This window comes from Hibiscus syriacus, unplaced genomic scaffold (genome assembly GCF_006381635.1).
Source record: "Hibiscus syriacus cultivar Baekdansim isolate YM2019G1 unplaced genomic scaffold, ASM638163v2 tig00110528_pilon, whole genome shotgun sequence".
Classification (NCBI taxonomy): domain Eukaryota; kingdom Viridiplantae; phylum Streptophyta; class Magnoliopsida; order Malvales; family Malvaceae; genus Hibiscus; species Hibiscus syriacus.
Genome location: NW_024062770.1, coordinates 4,319,466 through 4,342,552, shown reverse-complemented (window position 1 = coordinate 4,342,552; position 23,087 = coordinate 4,319,466). Strand labels below are relative to the sequence as shown.

The window sequence follows — 23,087 nt, the reverse complement described above, 5'->3', positions numbered from 1 at the left end:
ATGGTAATGGGATGGTGATAGAGTTGGCGTGAAAGTGATGGATAATGGTGAAGGAAATAGTATCTTATAAAACTAAGAGGGAACCAATGTTATAAAGAACAAAGACCCATTTCCTATAAGTTTTATAAGGGATGTTAGGAAGGACTTTGACCCACTAGTTATATGAACTAGAAACCAGAAGTATCAAGGAAGAGATTGATGACATAAACTTTAGAAAAGCTTGCTTAATCGATATAGTTCTAAAAAGAACTTGAAGAGAGAATAATCTCACAAGAGTTTTCATTTATCAAAGGGTTGAGTTTTACAAATAAATGCCAAAGCCTATTTATAGATTTGTATAGGCTTGGCCGAATAGATGCATGCCTTTTTGGTAAAGTACATAATTTAAATTGAAAATGCATGATGCTTGAATGAAAGGAAATGTCCTTGGCTGGATGGTCTTCTTATGGTTCATCTTGGCGCCAACTTTGAAGCAATGCCTTGCTTTGGCTGAATAGGGATAAACCTCTTCACTTTGGCGCCCATTTCATCAACACGTATGGCACATGTGTGGGCTGGTCATGAGGCACTCACATAGGTGGTGTAGAATGCTTAAGGTGTGGACTCCTCTATGGCGTGAAGATGAGAAGCAAGTTAGGCGTGACTTGGCATCAAACATGTGTCTAAATGACATGTCATCAATTGGGCAGCAACTAATTATGAAAGGTTACATTTGTGGAAGGTAACCTTTCATCATTTAAACTACTTTCCATGTGTTTGAGCTGAAGATGAGCTGGCCATAGATGAATTACATGAAGATGAGTCATAGGACAGCTCCTTGTGAAAAGGCACCTCTTGGAATGACAACTATTCGCGAAAAGGTACGAATCCACAAAAATTTACATAGACCATATTTGAAGTACTCTGTGTGGTGGTGATGATGGTGCAAATCTCCAGCTGAAATGAAACCTCTAGCTAGCTCAAAAGTCCAGCTCAAGTCAGCTATGATCTCGGGGGTCAGCTAGCAACTTTGTCCCAAAATGTTCTTGAGTTGTCCCAGAGTTGTTCTATTCATGTTTCCTTAGCTCCTGGACTATGATTCTAGCTTTAAGTCAGTTACCTTTATGTGACCGAACATACACCTACAAACAGAAAGCATAATATAAGCTAAGTATTTGAAGTAAATAACTTATAATATAAAGATGTGACCTATAGGTTATAATAATAACTCATGCATCATATGATAATGAATGAATATTATTACAACTATAGATTATATGCTTGAATATCAATCAATGATACAAACCATATAATGAATGAATGCACATGTTATGATAATTCAAGTATAGTCTAATCTGCAAATGTATGCTCATAATAATATATAGAGCATAAATAAGTAAATATAAGATAAAGTAAGGTAGAACTCCCTTAGAACCAGATTTGAATAACATCCATGGTGTGATCAAGTTATGGAGAAAATTGGAGCTAGACAGGATCACATCATGATGATTGAATTAGGTATTAATCGGTTAACTTCAACCCGTTGAATTTAACCTGACCCGTTGATCGTTGACTGGCCTAACCGTTAACTTTGACCGGTCTAACCGTTGACTTTGACCCAAAAAGTCAAATTTTCCAAAAAGTCATATTTTATGTTTTTCGACCTCGTGAGTTCGAATCTGAAGTCCGTTTTGCCAAATTCACACTCGGTAAGTAATTTTTTAGTGTTTTACCTTTGGATTCAATTTGGTTTCCCAATTAAGTTCAGTTTCTGACATAAATTCGTTTGTTATGTATTCGAGGAATTATTAGACGTTGAATTCAAGTTTGAGAGTGATTGAATGGAGTTTAAATGTTCGATCGGTCAAGGAGTACGAAAATCGAGGTAATATATGGCTACCTTATACATGCTTTAGGGAACATGATGGAATTGGTAAATACATGGATGAATATGTTTGGTCTCATCTATATAGTAAATTATTTCTAAACTCGATCCAAATACGGTAAAACGTTAGTAGTTGAATATGACTCAGATGAGTCGTATAAGAAATTGGGGGACCAATAGGAATTAAATTACAAGTTCTATGATTAAGTGGTAAAGCAATCAATCTCTGGATCTGTAAATTCTGATTTATCTCATTAAAGGTTAAATGCCAAATGTACTTGGATGAGAAATTATGACAATACTTCAGTTAGGTAAAATTACAAAAATACCCATATGTTGTAAAAAGATGAGAATTTCCCTAGAAGTTGAATAAGAACTCCGAAAAGACATATTGATCCGATGAAACTACTGATGTATATAGAAAATGCTAGTTTTGCTTAGAAAATTTGGATAACCAAATTCTAACCTCCAAGATGGTTAAAGATTTAGAATTTGTGGTGTTTGGACAAAACCACCTGATAAATTAATTACTAGAATGATGCATATGTTTGAATCAAATAAAAATAATTGAATACCCTTGAACTGTAAAATGACCAAAATTCCCCTGAAGAGTAAATGACCTAAGATAATCCTAAATCATAGAATGTCTGAATATTTATTCGTCTCCCTAAGATCCATTCAACGATGATTCTGAAGATGATCAATTCGACAAGAGTTATATGTATTAAAGAGTGAATACCCTTGAAGTGCAACAATTTGACCGGTTGACAGGTATCAGTGTTGGGATCTGTTCAGTTCGAATTAACTTAATATTCCGATAGATCGACACAAATCTTTAATGCTCTGAATCTTCGTTTCTCCCTTATTAGATCAGATCACTAAGAATTCTCCAAGAGACTAATGCTCAAAATGCCTCTGATTTCCTGAATAATTGAATCATTCATGTCATATCTGAAAACACAAGTAACCCTGATGCAAAGGATTCTGAATACCTTTCTGATTACATAGTGTCTCCGAAAAAATATCCAAATACTATTTGATCCTGATAAATCACATTATAAATAACTGATGAATTTGTCCTCTATCAAACCCTTTTAAGGGGATATCATTTATGAATTTAATCAATTTACAGAAGTTTCATGACTTCTTATCTGATAAATACCAAACACCTTCGAAAAATAACTGGACCATCTAGTGTGTTCCTATATGTTATATGATTGGTTTTATCCGTTCTGAAATGTGTTTTACCGAGATTTCTGAGTTACTGAAGTTTTAAGTATGTTTCTCAAATTCATGATCTCTAGATACCATTTTTATTGAATTAATATGTATGAACTTTGATTTCTTACTACCATTGATTTCTTTATGGAAAATGTTTTTCTTTGAGGTAATATGGGATCTGGTATGAAGTCTCTATAGGTTTAGTTCGATTAAACTGATAATTCCTTATATAGGTTCAGACCGATCGAACTGATAATTCTTTATGGTAAAATTGGTAATTCTTTATATAGGTTTAGACCGATTGAGCTGGTAATTCCTTAAGGATCTAAGGTGACCTTTGGGTGGGCACCTAGGCCAAGAGGCCTAGTGGTAAGACCTTATAGACCCTAAAAAACTCCCTTAGGGTGGCACCTTTGCTATGTTCTTTGGGTAAATCATTATGGATTTAAGGGTTATGCTTCGGCTAGGGTAATACCTTATGGACCCAAGGTGTTCCCTTAGATTGGCACATATGTCAAATAGGCTTAGGGTAACTCCTTATGGATGCAGTTATGGGAAACTGCATATTGATGTTCGATTGGAGGGTTTTATTACGACTTTAAAAATATTTTTTAAACTGTTACTGTTTTAGAAAGATCTTTATTTTTCACTGGTTTTATGGGAACACACTAGACACCCTATTCTGATCTCCTGAGTCCTCTTAACGGTTCCTCTAAAATGTAAGCTTCATGTCTTTTTCTACCTGAAATATCAGTGGAACCCTCAACTCATCACAAAAATTTGTAGACATTTGAATCAATAAGGAAAATTATGCTTGCCAATTATCTGCATATCCTTCAGCATCACTTGGTAGTTCTGTATTACTGAGCTTCCCAAAGCTCACTCTGTTAATCACTATTTCAGGTTAAATTGATCCAGTTTAGCTATCGACATCAGTATTGGACTTCCACCAACTATACTTGCGGAGTACGGTGCATGTGTTTATGGAGCATGTAGGTGGTATTATGTTTTTATATACGAGTCTGAAACATGTATGATTTTAATTCTGTTTGTAGTATATAAATGGTTTTCTGAACTTGTATTTTAAATATAATTTTTTTTATGATTTTACACGTTTTAACAAAAAATTTAAATTTTCTGGGATTTTACTGTGGGTCGCTCCGGTGGCCCTAATGTGACACCTCATATCGGATCGAGTCACCCGTATCGGCCTGTGGGTGTTATACCGGTTGATATAGTCGGTGCTATATAATATTACTTCCTTCTGGTGCAGGCAAATCCTCTCCCTAAGGTAGTGATTAGGAGGATTGAGCAACTCTACTCTCGTTTCTTTTGGAGGGGTTCTGATAGCTCTACGAAGGGTGCTAGGGTTGGTTAGAAGCACATTTACTCCCTTAAATCTAGGGGGTGCTTGGACTTAAAGAACCTAAAATGTTGATCGAGGGCTTTCCTCTTGACCCTCATAAAAAACATTTTGGTTAATCAGGGTTCTGTGTGGATTACCTGGGTGCATGAGCAAATGTTGAAAGGGTATGACTTTTGGTTGGTTTTGTGTAAGAATGAGTTTAGTTGGATCATGAGAAAGCTTTTGAAGTTGAGGGTGGAAGTTGCGGTGATCTTTTTGCCTACCTGTGACTGGTCTACTGTTACTTCAAGGTGGATTTGGAATGTTGTTTGGGACAAGAAGGATATAGTGGTTTGCCAAAAGCTACTTTGGTTTCCCTTGTACATCTTGAAGCATGTTGTTATTAGTTGGATGATTATCCTAGATATACTTCCTACTCTGGATCGTCTGCAAATGATGGGATTGGCTTTGGCAAATGTTGTTTGGGCTAGTATTCTGGGGACGTGTAGTGTTTCTATACCAGTCCTGGATTAGCTTGATGAGTTGGTCTGGGCAGTTTGGTGTTTGAGAGGTAAGTCTATCTTGGTAATTATTCTTAAGCTGTCTTGAGAGACTTTTGTATATAGTGTTTGGTTGGAAAGAAATTCTAGATGTTTCCGAGGAAAAGGTGGTACTGCTGAGGAGCTTCTTTCCCGTGTTAAGTATATAATATGTATACGATTAATGCATAAGGTTATAGATAGAAATGATGTTGGAAATTATAAGCTTTGTATAGCATGGGGGTTGGATTAGATCTGATGTTTGGATCTTTTCTTATTTGTTTTTGTAGCAGTTCTTGCTTTCTTGGAAAATACAAATACAACTTATCATAAAAATATTCATTTATCTAGAGGTGGACAAAACTTGACTCTGATTCGAAAAATTAATTTTTTCGATCCAACTCAATTCAAATTGACTTCGAGTTGTAATTTTATAAATCTAACTTGGAAACAAATTTGAGTTCAAATGGAGCTGTAAAATACAACTCAAATAACTCGAATAATAATTTGAATAACTCAAAATTTTTAGTAATTAATGAATTGATTTTCAAATTTGAGTTGAGTCTCTCGACTCTATATGATATATAACATATGAAAAAAATATGTATTATATTTCTTTTGTACATTTAAAACGACTACATTTTGTAGTCTACCATCTTAGAAACTCTATTTCGTTGCTATCGGCTTGCAGAAGAGAACTAAGTTTGTTAGGGGGCTTTTTCAGAAGGTGCGTCCCTTCATCTCTCTCGAGTGTTGTTTCTGCCAATCATTCATATATATATATATATATATAACTTAAAAAAATATTTAAATTGAAATAAAATAATATCATAATATTATAAACATTTACAATTAAATTTAAACAGAAACTCAAAAATTTAACTCGACTTAACTTAAATTTCAATTCAACTTCAAGTTATAAAATAAGACTCATCAACTCAAATAATTCAAAATTTTTTAACTTGACTCAACTCAACTCGATGGAACGTTGATCCCTACATCCATCCCTTTTTCTCTCGCAATCTCAATTGCTGCAATTCAACTAGTCAAATGTTCGAGCCCAAGACCTCTAGGAAGAACAATACTCCATTTAATCACTAAAGCCACTTTTTGAGTTATTTTCTTTTATTCTTGGATAGCACCGTCCATCTTGGATATGAAATTCTTGATGCAAATTTTCATGATTTAATTGTAAGAATACCACATGTTGGAATACCGGGACATTTTCTGCCTTACTCTCTCACTTATCTTAGGTGGAGTCTTTTTGGTGATGAGGGAACTTTTTTAGACATATGTAACATTGAAGTATATGCATGAAACCTAATGCTTAGTTAAAGTTGAACATTATGCAACCTTTTTGCCAGTACCTCACTTGCAAAGTTCCCTCATCACCAAAAAGACTCCACCTAAGATAAGTGAGAGAGTAAGGCAGAAAATGTCCCGGTATTCCTTGAACATACCTCGGATGGATTATAATCAGTGATTGCTGCCTCATAGAAGTTGTTATCTTCAGGCCATCTTGTCCACACTTTCCTTCCAATTAAGGGATCAAAAGTTGCTCCTTCAGCAGGTTCATTTGCCGGAAAGCCGGCAACAAAGCCACGATTATTGAATTGTCTACTTCCAGCATAGACTGAGAAGGATAATGCATAGCCTTTGCTGAGGATAAGCCAGGCATTGAATGACCCTGTTGGGAAGAAATGTAAATAAAACAAAGCAGGCCAGATGGTCAGTCTACTCTTTTACATTTATATCGTGAAAATAAGGTTATTGCTTCAAGAATTTGATCCATGTTTCTAAAGCAGCTACCTAGTTAGCATCCAAAGAAGAGAGCTTAAGTACTAGAAACATGAGAGGTTCTTAAACCTGTATTGTATCAGCAATGTTAATGGAAGTGACTGACTGAGATGTCTTCTGTTTCTTACGGGATGTTGAAACAGTTGGACTTGGAAATAGACCGTGAATGGGATGAGATACACTTAGTATTGTAGACTGGTTCCCCCAGCCTGTCTCCAGTCACTGTTAGCATTGCCACCATATAAGCCATTAAACAAAATACAAGACATGAAAGACTACTGAATCAATTATTGTCCTTTAAAAAAGTCAGACTAATTCATGAAGCATGCTGACCTTATCCTTCTGATAATATCATCAGCATTAACCTTGGCCAGAAGCTCTCTGTGCTCATCATCTGATACCCTCAATTCTTTCCTAAGTTCTGTTATCAAGCCTTCTTTTTCCTGAAGATGCAGAATACAATAGAGCAAGCAAATTCAATCAGCTTGAAATAAATAGGAAAGCTTGTTAAGACCAATAGGTGAAACTACAACAAAGTAAGTACCCAAGTAATGGCATCAGATTGAGCTTTAAAAGCACGCAGGACAGAACAATAAGCTTCCTGCTCAAGTAGATGTATTTGGGCCTCCATGTCAGAATACATCCTAAATCACAAGGCAACACCTAAGATAGATTTTCCATTGTCGACAATAGTACTCCCTACTGAAACTCTAGTTGGATGTGATGGAAGTAGATCATCATCGGTACCTGTACCTAATTCAGATTAAAATGAGCACGTCCATACCGCATAGAACATCCCATGATAATAACTAGTCTTTCGAAGCTTTTGATTAAAAGGTTTGCGAGTATGAATTTCTTTGATATGTAACATATTTACCAGGGGTAAACGGGAGGCTATAAGTAAGTGCAATCCGATGATACAAGTATGAATTTCTTTGATATGTAACACATTTGCTAGGGATGAGAGGAAAACTATCAGGAAGTGAACTTCAATGAGTACACATAAAGAAGGAAATAATTGGATCAATCATGAACCTTCTTGCTACTAGCATAGAAGTGAATCAACTTATGCATATAAACACAAGCACGGATTCACTAAGTTTGCACATAATAAAGCACAAAGTTAAAGGGAAACAGACAATATGATTAAATTTGAGAAGACTGTAAATATAACATTGACTATAGCTGCTCCGGCAGGTAACCTGATTTAAAGCTCAATATTGCAATGTTACATAGGTAATTTAAAGGATAATAATTTCACACGGGAATATGAATATCTTCTGAAACAATTATAAGGAAAATAACATATTTCATTAACAAGGCAAAAGCAATTACTATTTTCTAACAACAATAAGCATTTGCTTATTCTCAACTACCAAGTAGCCAAAACCTAGAAAATTATGAACAAATAATTGGATAAAGAACAAAAATATCTTCTAAACCAAAAAAGAAAATGTTTTCCTTTTTACCAAATATCTCTCTACATTTGAATACATCCCAATTAGAATAAAAGAGTTAAAAAAAAGCGCACATTGCACCTAAAAGCTGGACATAGATCAATATCCAGACAGCTAAAGTCAAAGAGAACCAAGACACATGTCAAAGACTCAGATTAAACCCTAAACCCTCATTAATAAATGCTAATCCCCAAGAAATAATGCACCAATTGTCTAATATCCAAAGACAAACGAAACCCCAAAAAAAGAAAACACAAAACAAGGGAAATTGCTTAATGCAAGGATATGACATTAATAAATGCAACATACCCTTCTAATAGCCAACGTCATTGTCCATACCCAAAAAGAGAGAGAGAGATGAAGATGGAAACGATCTTTTATTCGTTGAATAAGAAACATGGCATCAAGAAAACCCTGACAAGAAGGGACAAATTCAAGGGAGAGGGTGCTGACTGGACGCTCCAAAGCAATAAAATGCTATGTAATGCAAAAACAATTTTTTTGCTTCTGTTTTTTTGGGTTCCAAGTAAAGCCAACTTAAAGTATGGAGCTTTAGAGAAAGTTCGATGTTTTATATTAATATAAATTTAATAGTCCAATCCGAACGAGACATATATCATTGCATTTGGTATCATTTAATTTGATGGTTAAATTTATTTTAGTTTATTAAAATTCTGATAAAATTCATAAAATACATAAGTAATAGTGATTAAATGTGTAATTATATTAAATATTTTAATTATCACATCAGCTTCTTCGTTAACGACAAGTTGCTTAATTTAAATGTATTTAAATAGTTAAGTAATTTTCTTGAAAAAATTTCAAAAATAATGGTAAAAATAAAATGGTGCAATAGTTAGGTGGTCATTGATATATTTATAATTTATTTTAAATAATTTATTATTAAATTTTTAACTAATTTATAATTATACTATAAATCCTTGAAAATTTTAAATTTTTATAACCTAAATTAACGATGTTCATTGTTAATGGTGCTCGTCGAGCGTTGTAAAATTTTTCTTATAATTATTACTATTATTATTTAAGAAAATTCTACAACTCTCGGCGAGCGACAATGAGCACCAATAAAGATGAACACTGATAAATTAAATTGTAAAACGATACAATTATAAGGTATTTAACGTATAATTATATTTTAGTTAAAAATGTAATTCTAATTATAAATAAATTACAATTTTAATTAATTTTTTTTACTATGTATTGTATAATTAGTTCAATTAGTAACCCCTAATTACAAAACCCTATTTTTTATTTTATAAAAAGTTGTGATTTCCTCATCGCCGCCGCCACTGACACCGCTGATTTCGTGTTTCTCTTTCGATTGAATCATTGTCGTTCATCCCTCATGACGTGGACGCAGTTCACCACCGTTTGAGCAATCAACCCATTAACGTAAACTAGAATAATTTTATTTTGATTCAAACTTAGTGTTTTGTCTAAGCTGTAATTGGAAGGAGGTGGCTGATCGGCTGTCGGCACCTTCACCGGCAGTGATTGTGGTTGCCGGTGTGGGAATTTCCCCTTATTATTTTTCCCTAATCCCAAATTTTCTAAACCCTAACCATAATTTTAAAATTGCTCCAGTTGTATAACTCTAATTTCTTAATTAATTTCTAAAATTCCCTTCCTAAAACCCCAATTAGAACAATTTAACCTTAATTTTTACGTTGAAACCGTTTTTAATCCAATTCCAAATTCCCGTTTTTCAAATCGTGAAGGGTGTACCAGTATGCACTACCAGTGTACCGGCACACGAGCAGTCATGTATCAGTACCTATAATGTATCGGTACCACAATTCTTTACTATTTTTCTAAATATGTCTTCGTGTACCGATATACTCATGTAGAGTGTCGTAACCGGTTTTCGCCCGGGCACGAAATTTTTACTTAGCGGGAAAATTAAAATGAATAAATAAATGATTTTGATTTAAAATAAAATATTTTGGGAGTCGCCATTGACTTTTTTGGGTTAGGTAGGTCAAATACCTAAAAACAATCTTTTAAAATAGTTTTCAAGAAAACATAATTTAAAAGATAAACTGATCTGCGTATAACCAAATTTTTTTTAATAAAGAAAGGATTCGTGGTTGATTACGTTTAGGGAAGGATTAGCACCCCTATAACGCCCAAAATTGGTACTCATTAATTATAAATTGTCTCTATTATTAGAAATTTAAAAATTTGAAGATATATTTAATTTATAATCCTGTTGTTTCAAATTTATTACTATAATTTTAAGAAAATCTATTAATATATATATAAGAGATATTTATTTATTTAGAAATATCAGAAAAGGGTTTCTAGGTTCTTTAACACAGCTATTTTCTTAATATTAAAAACAAATAAATATTAATAAAGTATTTATCTAAAATAATTAAAAATATATATATAATTTATAAAAGTAATACATTTATTTATTTAAAAATATCAGAAAATGGACATCTAGTTGCTTTAAGATTGCCCTTTCTTAATATTTGCAAAATAAATATTAAAATATAATTACATTTCTTAAAAGTAATTTTTAAAATTAAATTTATAAATAGGATAAAAAAATAAAAATAAAATTATTTACTATATATATTTAATAATAATAATAATAATAATAATAAATGTATTTAAAAATAAACCTATAAAATTGAAATACAACTAAATCGTGACCAAAATAAATAAAATTAAAACTATATATTTTAAAATATAAAGCAATAAAGCTTGTAATTGAAAATATTAAAATTAATGACTAAATTAGAATATATTAAAATTAAATATCCTAAATCATAATTAATTATTTAAAAATACAGTGGAAAAACATGCTATATTACATATTTGTTAATGTAGTGACTAAAATAAATATATATCGAATTCGAATATCAATTTAAAATAAATTAAAACATGCTTTCAGGACTAAAATATTATTTAACAAAATTATAATGGTTATTTCGGTTATTTTACCTAAAATTATATATAAGTAAGTGACTAAATTATAAAATAAACAAATTAAAAGGTCAAATTAAAAATATTATAAATTACTTTTAGTGACTAAATTGTAAAGTTACAAAAATATGAGTATTGCGGAAAGGGTTTACCCATAATAGAAATTATAGAAACACCCTCCCCCAAAATTATGTCGTTTGGGAGAGGGTATATAAACCCCTAAATGGCCTGCCCTTCGGCCAACCTTCTCATTTATCTTCTTTTCATTCTCTCTCTAATTGAGAGAGAATAAAAACGCTCTGCCTTCTCTCTAGGTTTCCCTCACCGGAGGGAAACCAGACACCAGTCGACCGCTTGACTCTGCCACCGACCACCACCGTCGGCCACCGCCCACGGTGGTCGGAATTCCCAAATTACCCCAAATTGTTTTAACCCTAGTATCAAATATGGCCTTCTTTCGTTCTAAAAACTCTTAGATCACCCTAGATCTAAGAAAAATCGAAGTTTTTACCTCGGTTGGAACAGCGTCTCCGGCGACGTTTCGAAGACTTCTAATGTTGGTAAGTATTCCGGCTTCTTTTCTTTTGGTTTATATTTGTCTGGGATCGTTGGTGTAGTTCTTTGCCCTCTATTTTCTTTTCTGTTCGTTGTTCTTCGTTGCTCTTGATTTGGTTCCCCTCGGATTCTTCCTCTCTGTCCCCTCTGTTTTCAGGTTTGGTGGTGGTTTTTATAGCCACCACAGTGCTCGGCTCGGACCAATCCAAAGGGGAAGCTTTGGTGAGTCACCATAGAGCTCAACGTGGGTAGCTTCGTGGAATTCTGGAAACTTCGACGGCGAGGTGGCGTGGCACTGTAGTATCGGCAGTATTTGGATAAGACACCTGGCAGAGGAAACATCAACAGTGGCTGCTGGAAGTTGAGACGGCTCCGCGTGGTCTTCTGGAAGCTTAGAGCATCGGTGGCTGGGATGTAAACCTAGGGTTATGAAACCCTAGGGCTTCATTTACTGGAACCATCTAGGGACCATTGGATCTCTTAGATCCAACGGCTGAGATCTTTAACGGCTAAGGCTGAGATGATGAAACCCTAATTATAGTTTAGGGTTTTATTAGGACCATCTGTTTGGGCTTGTAAACCAGGTCTGGGTTCTTGTAATTGGGCCTGTATTATTTATTTAATAATAATAATATTAATAATAATAATAATATAATAATAATAATATGTAAATATAATAATAATAATATAAAAATAAATGGATGAAAAAATTAGTATCTTCAGCTGCCCCTCTTTGCTTATTCTTGTGTTAACAAGAATATGGCAAAGACAAAAAGATAATAAGTTTTTTTATCCATTTGACTTCACTTGATTACGATGGACATGTTGAACAAGTTCTTCTCTGAATTAGTTCTTCTCATTATGAACTTTTCCACTGGGGATGACAATTTATCTCCTTATGTGATGTAATCTAGCAAAAAGTTGAATAAATTCTTCTCATTATGAATTTCTTCTTCTTCTTAATACGAGTTCTTCTTATTATGAACTCCTTTTGGAAATGTTGATCTTCAAAAGAGGATTTATTAATTTGGCTTTAATATGTGATGAATTAAGGTAAGGTTGAACAAATTCTTCTCATTATGAATTTCTTCTCCTTCTTCAGATGAGTTCTTCTCATTATGAACACTTCTGGAAATTTTGATGCTGATCTATCTCTTTCTGTGATAGAGTCATGCAAAGGTTAAGCAAATTCTTCTCATTATGAACTTCTTCTTCCTCTTCAGATAAGTTCTTCTCATTATGAACTTTTTCTGGAAAAGTTGATGCATCGAGTAATGAATTCGAGCAAAAGGTTAAACAAGTTCTTCTCATTATGAACTTCTTATTCCTTCTTCATATGAGTTCTTCTCATTATGAACTCTACCTGGCAATGCTAATCCATCAAGTAATGAATTAAAGCAAAAGGTTAAACAAGTTCTTCTCATTATGAACTTCTTCTTCCTTCTTCAGATGAGTTCTTCTCATTATGAACTCTACCTGGCAATGTTAATCCATTGAGTGATAAATTAAAGCAAAAGGTTAAACAAGTTCTTCTCATTATGAACTTCTTATTCCTTCTTCAGATGAGTTCTTCTCATTATGAACTCTACATGGCAATACTGATCCATCGAGTGATGAATTCAAGAAAAAGGTTAAACAAGTTCTTCTCATTATGAACTTCTTATTCCTCTTCAGATGAGTTCTTCTTATTATGAACTTCCTCTGGAAATGTTGATCCATCGAGTGATGGAAATTTCTGTTTCTAGTAAAATTGTCTCAAGCGAGACGAATCTTGTTTTAAGAAAAACAATCTCAAGTGAGATAAATTGTTGTTTCGAGTGAAACTGTCTCAAGTAAGACGTAATTTGTTTTAAGAAAAACAATCTCAAGTGAGATAAATTACTATTTGAAAACATCATGCACTGGAGGTCTTATGGATGGCTCGTAGGACTTATAAATTTGGGAAATAGTTTACTAAGTAAGAAACTTTGGAAATCGTTTTCTTACTATTGAACAATTTCATTTTCAGAAAAGATTAAATGAGAAACTTTGGAAATCGTTTTCTCATTTTTCGAAGTAATTTGTTGATTGGGTAACATGCCCCATTTCAAAATAATGCTTCTTATGTAGATTGCATCCATATATTCTTCAGATATTTCCTGTATTCGACCTTCTTCTTGTATGGTATTTTCCATCATGAATCTTCTTTTTTTTCATATGAAAACCTGTAAAACTTCATATTTGAATGCAATCAAATGTATCAATGTAATGCATTTTCTTTTATGTAAATGATGTTTTTATGAATGTATGAATGTGAAATCCTTCATTTGATTTCAAAGTGGCGAACTCGATCTTCCTTCACTTAATCAAAATGTCATTTCAAGCTGCATTTCTGATGAACCATCTGATCCACTTGTATATTTGTCTTCTTTGTTTCATTAAAGTCTCAAAATAAATGTTTCATTTATAGAACTCTTGCCGTAATCAGAATTATGACCTTGATGCCCCATTTTATCTCTGATAACACCGGCTTTCTTTGTCTGGACTTATGTAGAAATCCAATAAAGCGTTCATCTTTGAAAAGAGAATCTATCATCGTTAAAGAGAAGATCTATTATCTTTGAAGAGAGAATTTATCATCTATGGAGAATGTAGATGTAGATATGCTAAACTCAGTAGAGATTAATTAGGAGAATAGAGTTTGTTTTGATTTGACTCTTGAAACACATCACAAGGAAGATTTATCCTAATTCTTTTCATGTCTCCACATCTAATCAGATCTCGAACAAGGCAACTTGGACTATATCATGTCAAGATGCTTATGAACAACCTGTCGTTCAACATTAGTTGGCTTCACTAGTTTCTTGTTGTTAAAATTTTGTTTCCCTTCTGTGGAAAGAAATCTTCATCATATCTCACTTCTAACCTTGAGATTGAAAAAGACAGATTTTTTCTTGAAAAATAGAAACCATATGATCACAACATTGGTTCAGCCTCATAAAAACTGGTTCATAAAATATTTGACATACATTCATCCTTTCTCGTCGCTTTTGCACAAATTTCTGGTCAATGAAGCTCTTTCATAGTGTTCAAAGTTTTTTGTATGATGTCGCAAGACCATTTGAGAGCAAAACTCAATGTGAATACAAGTGAGATATTGGTGTGTTTCATGACCAAAGAGTTGGTCAAATTCACAAAATATGCTAGTGCTGAATTGAACAAGAGATACCAAATGTTCTTGATATCATCTTGAGCAAGGGAAAGTGTGATATCGATCACGTTTTCTTCCATAATGAGCGTTTTAGGAAGCAGAAACACATCAACTATAGGAGCCATGTACAAAAAGAGGTCCATGGAATTCTTGCTGCTGTGGATGAAACGCACATGATAAACCAAATAGATGAAAACTCAGTTCACCCTGGCTGGCAATGATAACTCCAGTAACAACGGGAATAAGGGTAACATAAGCTGAGCCTCTTTATTCAATGGCATCAAGTAAACAAAAACTGTTCTGAAAAACATCTTCGTAGCCCCAATAGTATGATTGGAACTAACTGCAATGAATCTTAAAGAAATATTTCCAATCATCACCGACACACATCATATAAAATTCAAAGCCGATATTTTGATGAACTGAACCATGGATCGAATGGTCTATATGGGGAGCATCTTTATTCATGCAACCGTGATGTATCTTAACAAAAAAACACGTTGTCATGTGACATATGGTTAAGAAGATTGGGTATTTGAAACCATACTTGCTGAGTAAATATTTGTTCAACAACAGGACCCTAATACAACTGCCTGATGAACGAAGCAATTACGTATAGTCAACTCGACTGTCACTGTTTAACCATTTTCATTCTTCCTACCTTTCTGCCTTATTGAAAATATTTGCTCAAATCAATGATCTTGACACATGATGATATAATTCTTTAGCATGCCCCAACATTTGCTTATACAAGCGTTCAAAATACGTGAACATTCCTAATTTTGATTGAAATGGGCTTTCAACATGCTCCATCATTTTCTTTTTGTTAATTTGAGCCTTCAAAATACCACACATGGATCTGTCAGAAGTAACCTTTAAAATGCCCCAACATTTACTGATACAGATGTTAAAAGTGTGCTCAACATTACTTCTTGCTGAGATGAGCCTCCGAGAATGCCCAAATATTCATATTACTAAGAGCCTTCAAAATGCCCCACTATTCTATTTCTGATTGAAATGGGCTTTCAAGATGTCCAACATGGATCTGTCTGAATTGGGCCTTCAAAATGCCCCAAACCTTTTAAACTGTAAGGCTTACTTCAATGTTTGTTTGATTTCAATATCATGATCCCCACGAGGTCCAATTTTGACAATGTACTGTTGTGGGTACTTGCGACTTCATCCGTGCCTCAAATTTGATTATCTTGAATACTATCATTTTGATGTCACTAAACAGCAGTTGTCAAGTAACTTGAGGATTTCTCTTTATGTTGTCATAACTTAAAAAGTAATAAATTATTTTGACAAAAATGTCTGAGATATGTGTCTCTTCTGAATGAGGTGCCTATTTTTTGGATCTGAAAGGATTTAGTCGGACAGAGTGGTATAAATCGCTTGGTAATTCATTCCAGGCCGACACAGTGAACCTTATTTTCATTGAAGGCTATTTCTGGAGTATACTTTTCCATGGGAGAGAAACCAATTCATGTGAACAATAATATTATTTTAATGCAATAGCAAGACTATATATACAGTGGTACAGGCTCTTAAAAAGTCAACATCCATACAACATGTTGATTCTGATAACTACTCATTTGATTATGAAGCGATCTTTCAGGATGATTTCACAGATATTGATAGTTCTTCTGATACTGAGGAAATCCTGAATTCTGATTCTGATGAGGAGAATAAACTGTTATACTTGACGAAAATGGGGTACTTAGAGGCTGAGGCTTCAATATACATGGAGAGATGTGGTTCGGATTCATCAATTGCAGAGTTGACAGATTTTATATGTGCTGCTCCAATGGCTAAGGCTGTTGACACACTTCTTCCGGTAGAAGATAGGAAGCCATTATGCAATGACCCCAATTACAGGAAAAGGCGAAACTTGGGCTATGATTTTTTTAAAAGGAAGAAGCAGATGAAGCTTGAAAAGAAGCTTCTTAATGAAGACGATCATATAGTTTATCTTCTAAATCTAATAATTAGTTTTGGGGTTCTTACCGAACCAGATTAGATAACTCAAAGGACACTTCCAGAAGATGCTATTGGACCACCTTATTTCTACTACGAGAACGTGGCACTTGCTCCAGTTGGTGTTTGGACCGAAATGTCACGGTACTTATATGATGTAGAGCTAGAATTTGTAGATTCAAAGTATTTTTATGTTGCTACACGAAAAAGTAGCTATATTCATAATCTGCCAACTGAGAACAAATTTACTCTTATTCAGCTTTCTCCACGCACCATACATGATGCTTTTCCATTGACAATAAAATGGTGGCTTTCCTGGGATCCAAGAACAAAGTTGAACTGTTTATGCACAGGAAATGCCAAATTGACAGAAAGGATCTGTAAGGCTTTTGAAGCTTATGATGATGAGCCACCCTCGAGTGTTCAGAAGTATGTTCTTGATGATGCCGAAAATAGAATCTGGTATGGGTTGGAAGGAATAAAGTTGTTCCACTTGAACCTAATGAGGTGTAAATACTTCTAGGTTTCCCTAAAAACCATACACGAGGAGAAAGATCTGCTAGAGACATATTCCCCGGTGGTATCAATGTTATGTCTCTTTTCTCTGGGATCAGTGATGTAGAGGTTGCCTTCTACTATCTCAGCATACTTTTGAAAGCAGATGTGCAAGAACTGAATGATGATCAGTTGGAGAAATTGATGAGTAGATTTGATGAATTTGATATTGTTGTTAGTGGCATCTAGTGTAACAACCTTACCGAAAGAAATAAACATCATCGAGATGTACTAGAAGATCTTTGTTAGTGCATTTTCTTGCAATGACTACTACAGTGACTGTCTCTTTTGCTGATTTAAGATACACACCTACATATCCCATTCTTATGAGACTTATGGCTCTGTGATGTAATCTTCTAGAGAACATGGATTGATGGTTGGGGAGAATAATTTGTCAGGTGATGCTTATCGCCTTCCGCATGAGATAAGTGTCTTTTTTAAATATGATAATCTTTCTTGATGAATTGCTAATGATGTCACAGGAGATCGTTACAAGTTCAATTCTCCAGACTTTCTGCCTTCTTGGACCCCTTGCTTTCAAGAAAGTGAAATGCTTCATTATTCTGACCTCATTCATTCTTTTTCTTCAATAGAGGTATAATAGACAATAACTTGATTCAAGGACCTTCCTCATCTGAGACTATCCTATTTGAAAATGTTTTTCCTCCTTTCTTTATCGAAGAATAAAAACCATACACGAGGAGAAGGATCTGCTAGAGACATGTTCCCCGGTGGTATCAATGTTATGTCTCTTTTCTCTAGGATCAGTGATGTAGAGGTTGCCTTCTACTATCTCAGCATACTTTTGAAAGCATATGTGAAAGAACTGAATGATGATCAGTTGGAGAAATTGATGAGTAGATTTGATGAATTTGATCTTGTTGTCAGTGGAATCTAGTGTAACAACCTTACCGGAAGAAATAAACATCATCGAGATGTACTAGAAGATCTTTGTTAGTGCATTTTCTTGCAATGACTGCTACAGTGACTGTCTCTTTTGTTGCTTTAAGATACACACCTACATATCCCATTCTTATGAGACTTATGGCTCTGTGATGTAATCTTCTAGAGAACATGGATTGATGGTTAGGGAGAATAATTTGTCAGGTGATGCTTATCGCCTTCCGCATGAGATAAGTGTCTTTTTTTAAATAGGATAATCTTTCTTGATGAATTGCTAATGATGTCACAGGAGATCGTTACAAGTTCAATTCTCCAGACTTTCTGCCTTCTTTGACCCCTTGCTTTCAAGGAAGTGAAATGCTTCATTATTCTGACCTCATTCATTCTTTTTCTTCAATAGAGGTATAATAGACAATAACTTGATTCAAGGACCTTCCTCATCTGAGACTATCCTGTTTGAAAATGTTTTTCCTCCTTTCTTTATCGAAGAATGAAAGAATTTGTAAGTATTGCTCTACAGGTTCACAATAGAATCAAATCATAAAACATGAGTTTAATGAATATCAAATAAATCAACTACTCTTTTAACTCATAAAATCATAGTCCTATGGCAAGTGCCAAAATTATTGACTGATTTAGGGCTTAGGTTGATTCTGGTAAAGTAAGGTCTATCAGGTTGATCCAGCATATATGTCTCTTTGAGCTTCCACTATCTTGAAGGAATGGTTGTTATGCTTATCTTATAGAGATACTTCCGTCTTTGGAATGTGTGGTGCTTAATCAAGAGCTTAAGATCGTCTCTTATGTCGTTGTTGCACCATTTGATATTCGAGCTTCCTTTTCAGGTTTCAACTGGAATCCTCATTTGGTTCCAAGATGTTATTTAAAAATTTACATCTTGAACCCCTCTTTTATAATTTTTCATATCATGCATTAATGATTTTAAAAAAAAAACCAATTTTTGCAAATAAAAAATCAATCTTGAAAGGCGGAATGAAATATGAAGATAATCTCTTTCACATAGAAATTCATGTATGATTAGAATGGACTTTTCAGGTATGCAACATAGGCCAGAGTTCATGGTTACGAAAGAAAGGGATAAAAGGCCCAAACAAGTGTTTAAGGGTAATTGAACCAAGGATCAGTTCATTCTGATGCCTTCAATCTTGCCTTGCTTGACTTGGATCTGCTTTGCTGGGGATGTTTTCCATAAGATTCATTCATCTCTAGCATTTCTTGTGCTTCTTGTTGAATATGAATATTTGAACTTATTACACTTGATCAACCTTGTAACTTGAGGCTCAATGAGTCACCCATCTTGATTCAACTTTTTCTTTTTTTTTTCCTTTTTCCTTTTTTTTGAATATAGGACTTCAATTGCTTTGAGAACCTCTTTTTCCTCTTATATTTCAAAAATTCTTTTATTATTCTTGACTGGATTGATCTTCAAGCACTTTGTATTTGACCTAACTTGTAGTTCAAAACTCTCTCCATTTTATGAAGATTTGCCTATGTAATTGCCAATCTTTATTCTTGTGAGTAGACATCCTACTTCTTACCCCCCAATGTGGAGGGTGATCCTTTATTAGGGTTGAATCATAAAAAATATTATAGGCTCAAAAGGGGACAATAAGGGATATATATTTATACATATATTTGAAAAGATAAATGAAACAATGTCGTTCGTCATCTCATACACAGAAGCCTTTGTAAAAGAGGTATCCCCAGGGGGATGAATATTCAAGATTAATCTTTATTTACATGAAAACAATATAATTAATACATGATATATTTATCTAAATCAATCTTTTTTCTTCTTCTTTGAGTATGTCACAATCACTCGAAATTATCTTCTATAAGTTTATCCATGATGCCTCATCTCGTCTCTTCTTGCAGAAAGATTTACGGATAATTTGAAAGTTTGGTTATTTTGAGGTCTTTTGGTTTATTATGGTTTTGTATTTGGAAGGACAAAGGCATGATTTTTGAAGTCAGGTATATGGTGGAAGGTAATGAACCAATCAACTCTACCGAAGAAGGTAAACATCTGGATTTGGTGTCTCAAAAGTAGGTAGAGACATGACTTCAGAGTCTCAGATAAATGTATGGTTAAAATTTGGTTTTTAGTAAGGGTCAAGTAATTGGCATTGGATTGGATATGGAATGTATAATTTTACTACTTGCCAAAGATCTATAATTCTTGAAAAAGAATATTTAATCTACTTGATACTCAAAAACTTCAAGATTAAAATTTAATTCCTTGCTCATAACCATAAAAGCAACACAAATTTATTTATTGCACAAAAGGCGAAGAAAGGAACAAAAAACATAATCAAACAAGATGCTGAAAATAGAAAGTACTACAGTGGTAGATAACAACTTCGACTTGTTTATTTAGCTTGCATCTATCATTCCTCAAATGTTGGGTGTGTACTTGGCCCAAGATTTTCATCTTTATTTGCCCCCCATTTCTTGATCATTTCTTTTGTCAAGACTCCCTTGTCAATGAGTGTCTCTATTTCTTTTAACAGTGACCAACAATTCCCTGTTGAATGCCCAAATACTCCCAAGTGAAAATTACAGAAGCTATTTTGATCATAGCAATGGGGATAAGGGTTTGATGACACTTTCACCCATCTTGGTGTAATGTATTGGCCTTTAACCAAATGAGGGTACAGATCTGAAATAGATTCTTGAAACACCTTAAGAGTTTTTCTCGCTCGAGAGATTATCACTTTCCTTGATCGTTCTGAACGACAAAATGTTCTCCTGTGATCGAGGGGGTTCTGGATGTTCATTTCAGCTACAACTGGGGTATTATCAACCAGACTCCTTAAGTTTCCCATTGCTTGACTGGTTATAGGTATCTGATGTGTCTTTTGGGTTATATATCTACCCCATTCTTTCTTAGACCTATAGGCCAATCTCGAATTACATCCATGGGAGCCTTTTGATTTCTTTTCCCATTTTCTTGCACCCGATATTCTTCGTAGGATTTTATCACATTAGTCTCTGTTGAAGCAACGATTTCTGAACATTAAACATTAACCCCTTCTTTTATCTTGCATTTTTGAATTGATTGTTCTAAAGGATCTTGGAAATTTCCCTCAAGGTTACCAGGAACCTTAGCTGAATAATTTGGAATTCCAGTCTGATTTATCCAAGGAACATCCTTATAGGTCCAATTCTCATTTGGAGGCCACTGTGGTTGAACAAGTCGTGGAGTAGTTACTCTGGCTGAGAGCATTTTTGGATGTAATTTTTCACTCGAATAGTGGAAGGGAGGAAATTGAAAACCTTGCACATTTTTTTTCTTGATCACTCTATAAGGTTTGGTACCATGTTTAACTGAATAAGACCTCACTGCATTATCCTCAACTTCTTTCTTGATGTCAGTATTGTCAGAGCCTCTTATATTGTCATTCTTAATAGCTATTTCGATCATTTCTCCACTCATGATGATGTCAGAGAAATTATTAAGGACAACCCCTATCATGTGATTAATATAGGGAAATTTTAATATACTGATGAACAAAGTAGTGAACTCCCTTTCAGTCAATGGTGGATGCACTTGAGAAGCAACGTCCCTCCATCGTTGTGAATATTGTCGAGAGCTTTCATTATACTTCATATTCATGTTTTGCAACATTGTTTGATCAGGGGCCACATCAGGCATATGCTTGTATTGACCCAAAAAGGCTTGAGCTAAGTCCCTCCAAGAACGTATTTGAGTATGTTTTAGCTAATTATACCATTTGGATACAGACCCCAATAAACTGTCTTGGAAACAGTGGATCAACAACTTTTCATTCTCCACATAGCCAGTCATACGACGACAGTACATGTTGATAAGATATGAAGGGCATGTGGTCCCATTATACTTCTTAAAATCTGGAACTTTGAAATTTGGTGGGAGAACTAGATCGGGGACCAAACATAGCTCTTTGGCGTCAAACCGATAAAATGACTCAACCGTCTCTCCAGAAGCAGTACAAAATTTATTTGTCTTCAACCCATAAGCAGTAGGACAATAAGTGGGGAACGATGCTCCAGCTTGATGTTGTGAGTTCTTAATAGCGAAATGAACTGGTGATTGAATTTCCTGGTGTACAGAGGTGTGCTTAGGAATGTGAACAGGTGTAACACCCAGAGGATTTGTGGGGTTTTCAACAAGACTCTTTCCAGCGGTATGATGCTTCCTGATTATTTCTTTCATATAGTTCAGTATCAATATGAGAATTTGCGATATTATCTTCAATTTGTGCCAACTTGTTCCTCAATTCTTTTTGTCTCTCTTTTTGCTCTATCTCAAATTTGGCTATCCTATCGTCAGTTTCTTTAGACATTTTTCTTGTGTCGTGCTAAGTATTCTATAAGGAAGAACCAATATCACTTTGGTTAAAATCCTTATTTATGAATGTTTTAATGCATGATGTAAGTTTGAAACTATAGATGTAATTATGCAAATACGAAAATGCAAAAAATGTAAATGTAAATAAAAATGCAAAGATGCAAATGCAAATACAAAGATGTGAATATAGAAAAAATGCAAATTATGCAATACAAAAGCAAACAACAAATGCAAAATGAAAATGCAAAATGCAAATGCATGTATGAAAAGGTGTTACTCAAGAGTGATCGTCTTAGAACAAATTTCATTGAACACAAAAGTTATCGTGCATCAAACAAAACTTTTACATATAGGGGAAAACTTTACATATAGGGGAAAACT

The 23,087-nt window shown here is 34.1% G+C and overlaps 1 long non-coding RNA gene and 1 pseudogene across 1 annotated transcript; one reads left to right on the top strand and one right to left on the bottom strand.

Annotated features, from left to right (window-relative positions):
* Window positions 1-661: 661 nt before the first annotated feature.
* LOC120130209 lies at window positions 662-18,343 on the top strand. The gene is made up of 3 exons (XR_005516808.1): window positions 662-673; window positions 1,792-1,793; window positions 18,265-18,343. It is a non-coding gene; the product is annotated as an uncharacterized LOC120130209 (long non-coding RNA).
* Window positions 6,352-7,426, bottom strand: LOC120130208 (annotated as a pseudogene).
* Window positions 18,344-23,087: the final 4,744 nt, after the last annotated feature.